Here is a 16465-nt window from a genome sequence, read left to right as displayed (position 1 = left end):
ATAGGGTTTCTTAATGCTCAATCTCTGGTTTTGAGTGGGGCTCTTAATGTTCAATCTCTGGTGTTGTTGTTTTTTCATTTTTTGTTTGTTTTTCTTAGACTGATGACTTTTGATTGCCCCTTTATTGATCTCCTGATCAAATGTTTTATATTCAAATAATTTGAGAGTTTCCCATAGCAAAGCTTGGACCTTGCAATACATATCAAAATGTGGAGCGGGTATAATTGATTGATTGGTTTTACCTAATGTTCAGTGGCAAACATTTCATTCATAAGGACGAGATGGGTATGATTTTGTGAGCTCTTATCATACCGTTGTTTTTCAAAACCCCTTTAGTCTTTAGATATACCTTGTATCTAAGCACTTTTAACGCCTCATCGTTTTCGCCTTGTGCTTTCTTAGAGAAAATTTAAAATCCAGACCGGAAGCACTTAAATCTCGATAAAATTGTGGTCCCTTTTTATTCCTTTCAAACGACAATAATTTAATACATATTTTCGCCTTGGTTTGATATAGATTTGATATGAAATCATTGATTTTCCGAAAGTGTGATTTTAAAACTGATAATCCCACAGTCCACCAATAAACTGTCATACAAGATAGCCTTAGACAACTATGGGTGATAACACAGATAACGAGGAGGAAGGGTGCATTGTTTTATGTCATTGTAATGCAATCTAACGATAAAGTCAAATACCTCACGAATGATTAACTCCTCTTAATAACAAGGTAAGTTGTTTTCTTGATTTATAAGCTAATAAATAGGGAACTTGTTCTATAATTGTCAATTAAATAGTCCTTTTTGTGGTTTAATAAGTTGACTGGTTTCCGGTAAATCTTGTTAAAGGTTTTTCAAGGATAAAAACAATTACTTACTTACTTACTTACTGCCCTTGTACGCAATTGGCGTGTAGGGCAGTAACGAAGATTTTCCACTTTTGTCGGTGATAAAAACAATCACGAGTGATAAATATACATATACTACACAAAGGTTTGAACTGTAAACAATATGGAAGAAAAAAAAAAGAGCAGTGCCGTTTGTTGCATGGATTTTTTTAAATGTCCGGGTGATTATGAATCAGACGCCAACGAAACAGCAATCTAACAACAAATTTAATCGAGCGAAGACATACAAATGTATACAAGTCAGCATCATGACAGTCTTCAATTCTGGTCTTTAAGAAATGTTTGGAATTAGACTAAGAGCATTTTGTTTTTCTGGCCTTTTTTAGCTTACAATGCGTTTTGGTTTTGATCATTGTTAAAGGTCGTTAGGAGACCTATAGTTGTGCAAATCATTTTCAATTGGTTTATGTGGAATAATTGTCTTATTCCATTCATACGACATCCCCTTGATTTTATTTAACATGTACAGCACACTTTCAAATCAATCTTTTATTACTACTTTGGGATTTTCGGGTCTATCTCCAGGCGCATGGGGAAGAAACCCCTATTTTTTCTAAATATTTTTTTTGTGTTTTTCACGTGGGAAATAATAGTAGAGGGTCAAAATTTATAAATTACCGATATTGTACTATCCCATAGAATATTGCAAGAGCACACCAAATTAGAGACAATAAGTTAAAATAGTTCAGAATATATACTACTAAAAATTATAACACACAACAAACAAATATTTATAAAAAGGGGAGTCTAATTTTCAAGTGCCTGTTGTCCATCTTTATGAAAAGTGTCCTAACAATCAATGGCATGTATTAATGTTTAAATGACCAGATATTATTTCATTTATCAAAAGGAATTTAAAAAAAACAAACGCAGAATTTAGACTTACGTTGTCATTTTAACAGTAACCAGACTTCCTATTGGTTCCAAGAAACAATATTTATATCTGAAAATAGATAACATAGAAAAATTATCTGATTTACAACTTCTTCAAGACTGACAGATAACTGACATTCACTACTAAACAACCTCCTTTTCTAGAGAGCAGTTTATATAACTGGTAGTTTTGATAGAAAATTATATTACACATTCCTCTGGACTTCATATTTTGTTATGCACGTATCAAACACTTTTTGGATCTGTTAGACACCTACTTCTTGTTTGCCGATACTTTTATTATTTCAATATGATGAATGAACTAAATACTTTCATCACATATGTCTTAAAGACTATTGAATAGAATGACTTCATATTTGCTCAGTACTTTGATAGTGTAACTTCTGAGTGCATTTGGGGTTTTTCAGACACCTTATTCCTGTTTTCCTTTGTTTTTCTCATGCTTTGAATTACATGTGGGGTTATGCTTAGAAAGAAAACACATGCAACTTAGTTTTTAATTAACTAATAATTCCGCCTTGGATTCACTGTAACCGTTTAAAATATCATAGTATAGGTACTATTAAATAGTGCCCCGACACTGGATTGGATAACATAAGTAATGAGACCTGACCAATAGAAATGTTTTATAGAAAATATTAAGCCTTGGAAATTAATACAAAAATGTGATTTCATTGGTTACTAAAAACGGTGTCCAATCAGCACGCGCTATTCGGGTTTTAAATATTAAATTTCTACGGATTAAAAATCACTTTTACAATTTGAATAAAACATAAGGTATTATATTGGTACGCCTCTTTTGTTTCACCAGGTTTGTAAAGTGATAGTTTTTGTTCCATTATATAATTTTAGTAAGTTAAACGTGTTTAGTGCAATTGCTGTCACAAGTCAGAGCAAGCTTATAAAACTACACTAGTAAGAAAATTTTTGAATTATGCCTAATTGAATAATAAAGTATCTTGTATATGCTAGAACTCTTTGTTTGGCGATGTATTTTAATGATTATAAAGTTTGCTTCGTTTTACATGATGGCTTGATGTCTTTGGAAGAATTTTAATTGAAAACGGTTACATTAGAAATGGAAATAATTGCCATAGTTAGAAGTAAAGGAATTTTGACATACCATCACTGCTGTTTCAGAGACATATTTATATATCCTTGCAAAATTAGTGTACATTTTGATCTACACTCAGTCTGTTAGAGTAAAGTAATCGGTGTTAAATTTTTGAGGTCTCTGTTCGCTTACTTAAAAATGTCTGTAACAATTATGGTATATAACGGTCAATTACTAGTTATTCTAATGCATGATATTATTTTTACAACTTCTTTGAATTTTAGCAGTTTATCGAATTTAACAGAGTATAAGCAGAACTGTAAATTTTAAAGTGTTTATGTGTCTGTTCCAAGTCAGGAGCATGTAATTCGGTGGTTGCCGTTGGTTCATGTCTGTCATAAATGTTTTTAGTAAATTTTATTGGTATTAATCAGGCCGTTGATTTTCTCATTTGAAGTATTTTACATTTGTCATTTCGGGGCCTTTTATAGTTTTTTATGCGGTATAGGTTTTGTTCATTGTTGAAGGCCGTAAGATGGCCTATAATTGCGTTTATTATTGTCAATTATATCACATCTCCTTATTTTTATATTTATGGTAATGATATTTAATATTTCAGGACGTGGCTATTACTACTAAGTTTATCAATGATTTTCATTATTTTAGGATGTCACTATTACTACAAAATAAATCAATGAATTCTATTATTTCAGGATGTGGCTATTACTACTGAACACAGTGTTTGTATCGATTGGTCCTCTGTTTAGCATACCAACTTCTCCTACAAGTCTTACACGTACGTTTATATGGCATTGTATATGCATGCTATTTTTAATACTATCGAATTCAGATAAAAAAAAGACTAAAAAAAAACCTTCAAGCTGACAGCTGTTCACCGAAGAGAAAAAACATCTTTAAAGTACATGTATTACCAAATGGAGTTGTTTTCTATGTTCTGATATTATTTTCAGCATCGGAATTGCTTGTGTGTAAAAATAAGACTCGACATCATTTAGCGAAGTGAACGATATATGTTATTAAAACAAACAGTTTTTGAATAGTTTAACATTTGTCATTTCGGGGCCTTTAATAGCTTACTGTGTCGTATGGGGTCATTATTGAAGGCCGTACGGTGACCTATAGTTGTTAACGTCTATGTCATTAGGTTTCGGTTGAGAGTTGTCTCATTGGTAATCATACCACATATTATTTGTTATATAAGAAAATCTAGCGAGTATATCTTTGCAGTACATAAATAAGAGAGACAGCAGTAGTTTACCGATTTTCTAAACAAACACAGAATTTACAAACCAAGAGATGAATCATTAGGGAATCATTTTCAAACGGAAAGAGACCGAGTGCATGCGTCGAGGTTTAAGGCTATGCATGCATCAACGGCCATAAATAAAAAAAATATCACAATTATAGGAACAGACACAATCAGATCAGACGACTATTCTGATGTCACAAGATCGAAGCCCATGAAAACAGGTCTCGTGATTTAGACACAAACACATAGTATATATCGAGTTTTTTTTCTATGAGCACATTCATGTATTCTTCTGAAGTTTCAGTCTCATTGAAATCTCGTTCTGGAATTATTTCCAAAACATGTGATACAAGTGGAAAATATCAATGAATTTTAAAAATGTTATAATTAAACTTAACTCTGTGAATAAATTGTGTATTTTTACAATGAGTAGTTTTTGAGTAATCAATTTTTTAAATTTTACGACCAATCAAGTCAGTCTTTTTAGCCAAAATGTTTAGAAAATGGGTGAGGGGTACAAAAAAAGATTTTACCAGAATCATGTATATCCTATATCATTTTTTTCTTTTCAAATTTCTTAGATATGTATTTTTTTCAATCATTTATTACAAAAAAGTTGAACTAATATGCATTTTGTTCCTAAGACTGAGAAAAATCACAAATTTACAAAATTGACAGCATGGTAAATTTGACACAAAAAAGCATCAAAATATGATAAAACTTTCTTATATTAACACCTACCTATTATAGGTTTTTTTAGTTATATTTATTCAGATTGGTCCACTTCATCTTTATTGAAACTATGAAAATTGTGGAACTGTGATTTTTTTCACGATAATAGCCCAAAAATAGGTAAAAATTGATGAAAAATGGGAAAATCATCAAAATTGGGTACTTTCAAAGGGCCGTAGCAAAAAAAGAAGTGCACCACCATAAGATTTTTTCTTCACCAATTATTTTTTTACAGTCATATAAACCCAAAAATCAGGTTAAGAAAAAAAGTTTAATTCTAGAAATTTTTGGCTCCTCAGACGTGTACATCCTAAATGGAGTTTGTATGATCATGCGCGTTCACGTCAAATTTAAGTTTCTTACAATACAAAACAACAAAAAAAAAATGACCAAATACCCGTATATGATTATTCATTATAGATATATAATTGCAGACTGTGAGAAGATAGCAGACCATGCTCCTGGAATTATATCAAAGGTAACCCTCTTTGATATAAAACTATCGACATACAATACAGCTGTTGGTACCGTCGCCAAAGTAAGTTGTCTGGATGATGCATTGGTTGTGAATGGGGCCGATACTCTAACATGTCTTCCAAATGGCCGATGGAGCAGTGCCAAACCAAAATGTAGAGGCAAGTTTTAAAAAAACGGAACACATCTGGAAACATTGACACCACATTTAAACGAACACCAAACCAGATAAAAAACAAAGCGTGAAAAAATAAAAAATACACAAAATATACGAAACATCCTTTCATCTGCCCCGTCCTCTTTCCTGAAAAAAGAAAAGAAGAAAGAGACGGTTCTCCTGTATTTCTTCTTTATTACAAACCCTTTCTTAATAACGCTAATTGTCTTTTCATGTAATCTCAACAAGTGACTGGGCAATTGAAATATGGTCACTTCGGTTTTCTTCTGAGCGGCAGTAAAACCCTTGCAAAAGTGGGACGTCCGTTTGGTTGTGCGGGAATTTAAAGATTTTAAAATAAAAATATATCATTCCAGAATCACATCTGTACGAAAGCCTATTAGAGTCACAAAAAAAATATATATCTCTCGTAATTACGAGATAAATATCGCGTAATTACGAGAAAACTATCGCGTATTTACGAGATAATCATTTTTTATCTCGTAATTACGAGATAATTATCGCGTAATTACGAGAAAACCACCGCGTAATTATCGCGTAATTACGAGATAAATATCGCGTAATTACGAGATAAATATCGCGTAATTACGAGAAAACTATCTAGTAATTACGAGATAAAATTACATATATATATAGTCGTAAGAAGGTTGTTATAGAAAGTAAAAGATGAATTTCCAAAATAAGTACATTCAACTTTACTTTAAAGTTGGATTTAGAATTTAAATATATACATCCAAAGCAATAAAAGAGATTACACGAAACATCTAAAATTAAAGGAATAAAGAAAGTTGTCACTGGTTTTTATTATGAACGTGATTACATTTTAAGATATCATTCTAAGATATTTGGCAGAAATGCATTTGATCTTTAATTCGTTCTTTAAGTCGTTCACCAACTTCAGAGTTCAATCCTGACAAACCAATCTATAAAGAAAAACGCGGTACAAATGTCATTTAATGTGGAAAATCAGGATCGCTTTTTAACAGACGAAATGGAAATGCCTGTGCTCGAGAGAGAAACAACACAACAACAGTAGCTATTAAGAGTTTTTTTTCGACAAACATTTTAATTTCCTTTGAACTAGATATGTTTTGCTCGAAGATCACAATCGCATTCATGGTATATCCAATTTTTATTTTTTTTTGTGTTAATTCATAAGCATAATTTCATTTGTTTGTTTGTGTCTTGCACACTAATATTCATTTAAAAAATGGTAATATTGTTTTGTTTATATTTCTTTATAATATTCACTGTCACTGCCTTTCATGTACATTAATGTAGTAAAAACTACCAAGACCGCATGTGTACGGGCGGAATATATAGGCACTTAGAAAAAAAGCGAGACATGGAGAACGTCGCTGACATAACAACCCTACAAAAATATCATATTACTGTCACCGTAGCTAATTATCAGAAGAGTACAGCTATATACTAGTACTAAACTATATGTTGTGTGTACTATATTTACATTCATTCATTCATTCATTCATTCATTCATTCATTCATTCATTTTCATTCATTCATTCATTCATTCATTCATTCATTCATTCATTCATTCATTCATTCATTCATTCATTCATTCAATGACGGACAGTTAGAAAAAGACTTAGGCTATGTTCTACTCTGCACGAATTTATAATGCATGCAACCCCGCCACTTTTTCTAGTATTTCTATCCAATTCACAGTTCATATTAAAAGGAAACTTCAAGTTAACATTTGAAATAAATGTTTATTATAATTATGTAATTTCAGTGTGAATAAATGGTTTGCAACTTTATTATTGTCACTATAATCAACGCCCTAAACTCTGATACAATCCCCATTTTACTGTTTCTTCGTGTGGATAGTAAAATGGGGGTTGTATAAGAGTTGGTAAAATCACTCGAAACTAGATAAGACATGCGCAGAAGTGATAGATATGTAGTATAATGATATTTAATCAACAACAAAAAAAAATCCCAAAACAAAATCGTATCCTATACCCAAGCGCCTGTGGATGAAACACCGAATTTGAATTTTGTCGGGCACTTATCAACTCATGTATTTTTAACGACGATTAAAGTGTATCTCCCTTAAGTTTTCATTGCAAACTTTTCACACTTTTCCTAAAAAAAATGTATTTCATGGGTTTTGTACCTTTTCGCACGGAGCGGCTCGTATGATCAAATTAACACTGTTTTCATGATTATCATGCTTTTTGATGAACCAATACTGCAGGGTATGAGAAATTTCTAATATTATTCCATTACCATTATTTTCATCTGGTATAAAGGATGGAACAGATTTTCTGACGCTTTTTATATGTTCGAGATAACGTTGGATAAAATGGTAGTCTGAGAGCCAAGCCAAACAGACACAATACATATACACGCAATGATTTACGCTTCGAAAGGTTTATCCAAAAATAATTATCTCGTAATTACGAGATAAAAAAATGCTTATTTCGTAATTACGCGATAGTTTTCTCGTAATTACGCGATGATTATCTCGTAATTACGAGATAAAAATCTTATCTCGTAATTACGTGATAGTTTTCTCGTAATTACGCGATAGTTTTCTCGTAATTACGAGATATTTATCTCGTAATTACGAGATAATTTTTTTTGTTGTGACACTAATAGGCTTTCGTACATCTGCGTGCTCAACGTAATAAAATAAATACTGCGTACGATACGACGTTCATTCTGAAAACGTCGTGTGAAAGGGTTAACTTAAATGCTTTTTCAATTTTCTACAGAGCCAGAGATAGTAAAGCCAAAAGACTACAAGCTGATTATTGGACTCCCTGTAGGAGGGGCATGTCTAATACTTGTCGTCATTCTTACTGGTATCTTAATCAGGAAACGACTACAATCCAAACAATTACCTTCGGAGCAAACAGACGCAAGGTACCTATTCACAGTCCAAACATCGAATAGGGGTCTATAAAAATGGAGACTCAAAAAGTTTTGAGTATGAATAAGAGTATTTATTATTCTAATTAACGATCATTGATGGGCAAATTCATGAGTCGAATACAAACTGAAATCCATTCCAAAAAAAAAAACGAAAAACGACAAACAACAGTACAAAAAAAAAAAAACGACATCAAAACTGAAGACTGAGCCACACAAGCCCCATAAAAAATCAACATGGCATTCACATTAAATCAATATTAAGAACAAGCAGTACAAGTAAGTAATATTAGAGGATAAGAATTACCAAAAAAAAAGAAAACATTGCATATGAACAACGACGTTAGAACTAATATAGAAATAAGGAGATGTGTTATGATTGCCAATGAGACAACCATCCACCCCAGTTCAAATACGTGAATGTAAGCAGTTAAAGCAACTATACGGCCTTCAACAATGAGAAAAACCCATACCGTATAGTCGGCTATAAAAGGCCCCGACATGAAAAATATGAAACAATTCAATTGAGAAAACTAACGGCCTAACTTATAACAAAACAATTTTACGAAAAACAAATATGACAGACATGAACCAACGACAACCGCTGAACTACAGGCTGCTGACTCGGGACAGGCACACAAAGAATGTGGTGGGGTTCAACATGAAAGTGAGCGCTCAACTATCCCCTAACCCCGGATAGTGGTGTTACAGCACAACATAAGAACAAACTATAAAAATCAACTGAAAATGACTTAAAATTACCTCATGTGTCAATAAAGTTTTTAACACGGTAGAGGGAAGAATCTTTTTTTCTATCGCGGACCACAATCTAAAATATTTAAGATAGAAGACTTAAGTACCGATATATTACTGACACATCTGCACTTAAAAGATAAATCTAAGATATTGAGGTCAAATCTACCTACAATGTATGTGTGTGACGTATCATATCAACTGATATCAATGAAAGAATGTTTTATCCTTTTACCATGTTGACATTATCGACAAAGATTAATATCTAAACTACATGTAAATATTGGGGTCTAATTTGCAGTGGAAGAATTATTTCCCTGTTAGTATCACTTGGTGTACTTCCGAAATAAATAAGTGTTGAGATGTTTAAAAACAATTAATTACTATATTCAATATCCCATTTTATATTGTATCATGAAATTGAAATGCTATTTTTGGTATTTTACTCATTATTTTGGTTTTTTATTGTTGTTTTTTTTTCTTTTTTTTTTTTCTTTTTTTTGGGGGGGGGGGGGGGGGGGTATTTTTTTTCACTTTTTGTTGTTGCAAATATTCTGATTGCAATTGCATCCTCTAAAAAGGATATATCTCAAGTATATTTGAAAACCTCTCCATTGATCTATCGATGGTCTCTTATGGTACATTTGAAATAAAAGCGTTCCAGAACGATACAACGAAAATATTTGCCACCGTCATTTGATGTTACAAGCTATGTACATGTATGTATAAGTGCATATTTTGTCAAATAACTCTGCTTGTTTTTGTTCATTTTCATTTAGACTGAATGCAGGCAATAGACAGAAAATGTACTCAGCAGAAATGAAAACTAGATACATGGAACAAGAAACAAATCTCGAAAATCAACCGTAAGTAAAACTTTAATGTGTTTTATCAACGATCATAATTTATCCTTTTAGAAATTTACAACCTCTTTTAATTTTGTATTGTGCATGTTAAGACGACATACACACATGTATTATAAAATCAAAACGGGAACTTTTAATAACTGGCGTGAATGTAAACTTAGGCAAAATGAGAGATATACCAAGAAGATCAATACAAACTGACAAAAGCATGGATAAAGCAAAACACGACAAAACGACATAAACAATTACAAAACTCTTCACAGAAAACTAAAGACTGCAGGTGCTCCAGAAGGTTGAGCAGTTTCTACTCCATTTCACGTGACATCAGCTGTGTTAAAATATACAATGTTAATGAAAGAAAACGTATTAACAGCATTTTTTTTTTTAAATTTATAAACGTTTTATTTTAAGATATCCTTTTCAATTGTATTGACAGACATGTTTATAAAGTATGGTCACAAGATAGATCGGTGAGAAAGTTTATAACTGCATTCGATTTGAAAGACTTGAAACAAAAAGGTAATGTATGATTATTCAGGTACAATGGTATAGATATATTTTTCCCCACAGAACCCTCAACTCTCACTTTTATTTCATCTAGTCTACAGAGAAAGGGTCAAGTGCCCTCTGAATTTAAATGCCTGGCATTTCCTTTATTTAATCCCTTTAATAATTACAATGTTTATTTAAAGCTTGTACATGTATAAGTTTTGGATTTTCAAATATTTTGAATATGAAAAATTCACTGAAGAGACATTAATTGTCGAAATGCACATCAGGTACAGTAAATTGGAACCATTAATGAAATTACAAGAATCTGATATGTATGAAGTATATGGGTACTACATGTATCAGACTAAGTCAGACTGAAAATTTGTTAAGTAAATATTTTGACCAATTCTTTTCTTTAATAATTGTATATATGTTCAATGTTTTAATCAACTCAATTCATTCAAATCATGTTTAGTATTGTATGTTTTGTCTTGTAGTCATAATTAAACGAATTATTCTGCTTTAACACGGACACTGTGATTAGTAAATAAAATTATTTGTATTTGTATCAACATTTATACATGTCTTTTATACTAACAATCTTTCAATGGTAATAAGCCAAAATATTCACCAGTTGATCTGTTTCAAGCGTTGAATTCAAATTGGAACTAGAAAAAAACCTTTTTTCCAATGTTTATTTTGAAGCGATAAAGCCCTTTCTTTAAGGGCAGTAACAACTTTCTGACTTTTGACCCTGTCGCCGTCAGAGTGAAACAGATACATGGTGAAATTTGTCCCACCCTCTTTTCTTTTCTTTGATGAATAAGTATTATAATATTTTTTGATTGTTATAAATGTCTAAAATGGAGATTGGTGCATGTCAAACGTGTACATCTATCAAATAACTTTCCCGAAGTTTATATAAACAAATACGGTTCCGTTATTTTGTATAATGTCAGATCATTGAAATTACATTTCCCAAATTTGATTTTTTTAACAATTCAGCATATCATCATTATTCGTCATTTTCATGGATTATACAAGAACATGTGATGCATAAACACGGATATGGTTTTGATCCTGGAAGGACATGTTTTATTTAAATAGTTGGCTTTACTAGTATACTAGTATACTAGTATATTTTAGTCTTGTATCATTTTTAATTTTAGTTTCTTGTGTATAATTTGGAGTTTAGTATGACGTCCATTATCACTGTCAGCTGAAGGACGCCTCCGGGTGCGGGAGTTTCTCGCTGCATTGAAGACCCATTGGTGGCCTTCGGCTGTTGTCTGCTCTATGGTCGGGTTGTTGTCTCTTTGACACATTCCCCATTTCCATTCTCAATTTTATCTTTTAGTAACAGCGAGTACTCTTTATTTCGGTGCATAGTGTCTATTGTTTTTGTTAGTTGTTTTTCTGTCTCATAGAGCTAGTTTTGGTTAAGCCAATTGCAACTGATTTTTATAGTTTTCTTTTATGGTGTACTGTTACACCACTGTCCTAGGTAGGTGGAGTGTTGAGCGCTCACATATATGTTTAACCTCGCCACATTCTTTACTGATGCGCCTGTCATAATAACATCTGTATGTACAATACTTGTTTGTGTAAGGGGAGAGCATGATTTTCATTTAAAAATCACTTTGTCTCCTACGGGACTTGAATCGGGGACCTCTGTGATACAAGGCAGTGCTCTAATCAACTGAGCTAAAGAAGTACTTCCTTCGCTCAAACCGCTTACGGCTGATTAACATGTTTAACCCCGCTCACAAACATGTTTAACCCCGCTACATTCTTGATGTACCTGTCCCAAGTCAGGAACCTTTAGTTCAGTGGTTGTCGTTGGTTCATGTCCGTCACTTTTGTATTTCGTAAATTTTTTTATTATAAATTAGGCCGTTAGTTTTCTCAACTGAATTGTTTCATATTTTTCATGTCGGGGCCATTTATAGCCAACTATACGGTATTGTTGTTTTCTCTTGCATCCACTTCATTTGAACTTTGGTGGATAGTTGTCTCATTGGCAATCATACCACATATCCTTATTATTTAATTGTTATAAATTAGGCCTTTAGTTTTTATGGTATGACTTGTTTGATATTTTTCATGTCGGGGCATTTTATAGACGACTTTACGGAATGGAACTTTTTCATTGTTGAAGGCTGTGTGGTGGTCTATAACTGTTTACAGCCACTTCATTTAAACTCTGATGGATAGTTGTCTCATTGGTAAACTCTGATGGATAGTTGTCTCATTGGTAAACTCTGATGGATAGTTGTCTCATTGGTAAACTCTGATGGATAGTTGTCTCATTGGTAAACTCTGATGGATAGTTGTCTCATTGGTAAACTCTGATGAATAGTTGTCTCATTGGTAATTCTACCACATCTCCTATTTTTTATATTGTATTCAGTATTTGTGATCACTACGAAATCAAATATCCACGAAAATGCAACTTTTCCCGAATCCACAAAAATCAATACCACGAAAATAAATGAATCAGTATTATAAAGTTTAAACATTTTCGTGATTTTATTTTACAGGCAGTAAAGTTTTTGAATTAACACATGTGTATATAGTTCTAGAGGAGGATGGGACAGAAATAGACGATAATACAGCGTTAGAGGCATGTAAAGACAAAACATTACAGGTCCTATCGAAACATCAGTCATGGACTAGAAACTCTTCCTCCTCAAACGGCAGTGAAGTTGTGCTAAATTTAAGAGGTGGTGACACTCCAAGTACTTGTGGGACCATTCGAAGCCTCCGTTTATAATTTATCAGCCTGAAACTGTGCGTTATTGTGACAAAAAAATAAACAGAGTAGCTAATAACGATACATGTACATAATGACTGTCTCTTTCTTAAATACATGTATGCAACCATTTTAAAATGTAACACGGAGTAATAAGATACCGACGGTTTCTGTATTTCGATCCATAATTATTTTGTTCAACTAAAAGACAAGCCTGTTACCCGAAGTTAGAGACTGGGGATTATGGTGTAGGTTTAATTCTTTAAACTATTTTTTTTAAAACAAATTACCTAAATTAACAATTAAATGGAACCAGGTGGTCGATTTGATAGTCCCATAACAATTTCTTTTAAGCTCGGTCCCATTACTTGCCTTAAAGCCTGTCTCAATAGTTCCATATTTTGCCTTGAAGCCTGACTCATTAGTGCCATATTTCGCCCTGAAGCCTGTCTCAATAGTGCCATATTTCGCCCTGAAGCCTGGCTCAATATTGCCATATTTCTCTCTGAAGCCTGGCTTAATGGTATCATTTTTTGCATTGGAGTCTGACTCTATAGTGCCATATTTCGCACTGAAACATGGCTCCATAGTGCCATATTTCTCCCTGAAGCCTGACTCAATAGTGCCATATTTCGCCCTGAAGCCTGTCTCAATAGTGCCATATTTCTCCCTGAAGCCTGGCTCATTAGTGACATATTTCGTCCTGAAGCCTGACTCAATATTGCCATATTTCTCCCTGAAGCCTTGCTCATTAGTGCCATATTTCGCCCTGAAGCCTGGCTCAATAGTGACATTTCTCGCCCATACGGTCAATGAGTCAATGATATCAAAACTGTTGTCCCGAACCTTGATTTTATAGTCCTATATCTATTGCAATAATTTTTGTCCTGAAGCTCGATTCAATAGTCTCATAACTGTAACCTCAAGCTAAACTCAGTAGTCTAATAAACTTCTGAAGATCAGTCCAATAGTCCCATAGCATACCCTGTGGCAGTCACACGTTTAGAAATGCCACCTTCGTTCACTATGTTATGTTATAAATAAAATTATATAAGGAGGTACAATAAATGTCATTTATTCCCAGAACCCCAAAAAAGGTCATTACCCAACAAATATGTGTGTATAAAAAATGTTATAGCAGTGTATACTTTTGTAAATATCGGTATTTCAAGGTCGTTTTAGTTGGTTTGAAATATTTAGCGGTCTTTTAGACAGTTTTGTGTACAATATCAATTTTGAGCTGTATGAAGTCAGTGTTTTTATTTTATACTATATCAAGTAGTTGATAATGTATATTATCTTACCTCCTATACATTTCTAGGAATATGATTGGTTAAAAGCGTCCGCGTGGAGACCGTGTATATTCTATATTAGGTTAGAAGGGAGGCGGGGCTTGTTTCATACACGCGGTTAGTAGTGGTGTTACGTCCCTTTATAAAAACAAAACGGTACTGAGAAAAAATCTTAAAGGTTTCAACAGACGAAGAAATTGATGATGAAGATTGAAATAAAAATTATAAAACACATTTAAACCTAACAAGTTGTTATTGTTGGCATCTGTTTTTGTAGGATCAATGGAAGTAGTTTCTTAATGCTAACGGTATTGAAGACTTGCTCATTTTGATAGATCACTAGTTTAAATTTCACACGTTAAGATAGTCGGTAAGATAAATTCGTTACATAGTGTGCTAGTGACGTAATACGGTTTCTCTAATTCTTCGTCAATTTATCCCTTTCTGCACCCATTGTATAAAAAAATTTAATCAACTTGTGGTTCGTTTGATCTCAGTTCTTCATTGGTTAAAATCCGATTATGACGTCGAATTTTCTTGCTTTCCTCTGAATTTCCTATTGTGACGGCATGAAAAAAGGCGACCATGCCTGATGACGTCACATAGAAAAAACACTTTTTGCAGATCATTCGAAAAGAAGGAATAAATTTGCCTGCGTATTGATTGAAAATCATTAGAGAAACATATTCAACCACCAAATCTCGTGTAATACGATATTTATCCACTCTCGACAGTTAAATTTTAAATATTTAAAACGCTCGGCGAGCCTCGCGTTTTAAGTTTGAAAATTTAACTGTCTCGAGTGGATAAATATCGTATCACACTCGATGCAGTGGTACAATCTATATATATATATGGGGTCAGTAAATTTCATATTGGGATTCGAGCTTCGCGCTCACCCCATATGGAATTTACTGACCCCATATTTACCGTATTAGGTCACTTGCACACTATGTAACTAATAATGGCTTGCTTTTATTGGATATACGTAGATTGTAAGAACCTAGCCAAATGGAGTGCCTGACAGGCATGTGTAAGGGGAGTTAACCTGTATATTGTTTGTTTTTTGTAATATGTAGATTAATTTATATTTTAAAATAATTATATATCAGCTGGTCTGAATATAAGTACTGTTATTACATTATAATTTATGCAAAAAATTTATTGTGTAAATATCTCATAATTTTATGTACTTTTTATTTTTGAATATATATAAAATTAGGAAAATATCTTGAACCTTTTCTATTTATATATATGAGACTGTGAGTTGATGGGAGATATTTGACAGCTTCCTTTTAATTCATTCACAACTGGTTTTTACATTATACTGTTGTGCTGTTACATCATTATCCAAGGTTATATGAGGGTTTAGCACATACCTGCCAAACTTTAGCACCCCGACATTTTTTAAGCCCACCACATTCTTTATGTTCTTTTCCAAAGCCATCAGACTGTACTCCATTGGTGGATGTTGCTGGCACTCTATTGTAATTGTTTTCCATTCAGTGTTGTCTTTCTAAATCAGGACCTTAAGAAGTTAAGATTCACTTTTGAATTGTGCCATATTTTGTCAACCTGGCACCTTTTATAATTCCATTGTGACATTTACTTATTAACAACCATTGTCTTTTAATCTTTGTTTGTTAAATGTCACATTGGAAACCTTTCCACAGGTCCTTATTTTTATAATACTCGACACGATAAATTAGGTGACTAAATTTCTGTTTTATACTTATTTGTAAGTGTACAAACTATAGAGGCCCCAAAGAGCTTGTGTCGCTCACCTGGGTCTTGCAACAATGGTCACTTTTTGGTAAAAATCTTCAGGAAAGGGAAATAACCCAAAGAGTTAACTAACGATTTCAGTCATGTTGAAATACTTGTAGATCTTGACCATGCTGTTTAAA

The 16465-nt window shown here is 32.9% G+C and overlaps 2 long non-coding RNA genes across 2 annotated transcripts; both read left to right on the top strand.

Moving 5' to 3' along the window:
- On the top strand, positions 1-5485 carry LOC127731741 (uncharacterized). Its single transcript, XR_007995730.1, has 3 exons — positions 1-729; positions 3568-3650; positions 5291-5485. It is a non-coding gene; the product is annotated as an uncharacterized LOC127731741 (long non-coding RNA).
- Positions 5486-8247: 2762 nt separating this feature from the next.
- LOC127731740 (uncharacterized) lies at positions 8248-16421 on the top strand. The gene is made up of 4 exons (XR_007995729.1): positions 8248-8397; positions 9936-10022; positions 10459-10541; positions 13055-16421. It is a non-coding gene; the product is annotated as an uncharacterized LOC127731740 (long non-coding RNA).
- Positions 16422-16465: the final 44 nt, after the last annotated feature.

Source organism: Mytilus californianus, unplaced genomic scaffold (genome assembly GCF_021869535.1).
Source record: "Mytilus californianus isolate M0D057914Y unplaced genomic scaffold, xbMytCali1.0.p SCAF_20, whole genome shotgun sequence".
Classification (NCBI taxonomy): domain Eukaryota; kingdom Metazoa; phylum Mollusca; class Bivalvia; order Mytilida; family Mytilidae; genus Mytilus; species Mytilus californianus.
This window is presented reverse-complemented; position numbering and strand designations above follow the sequence as displayed.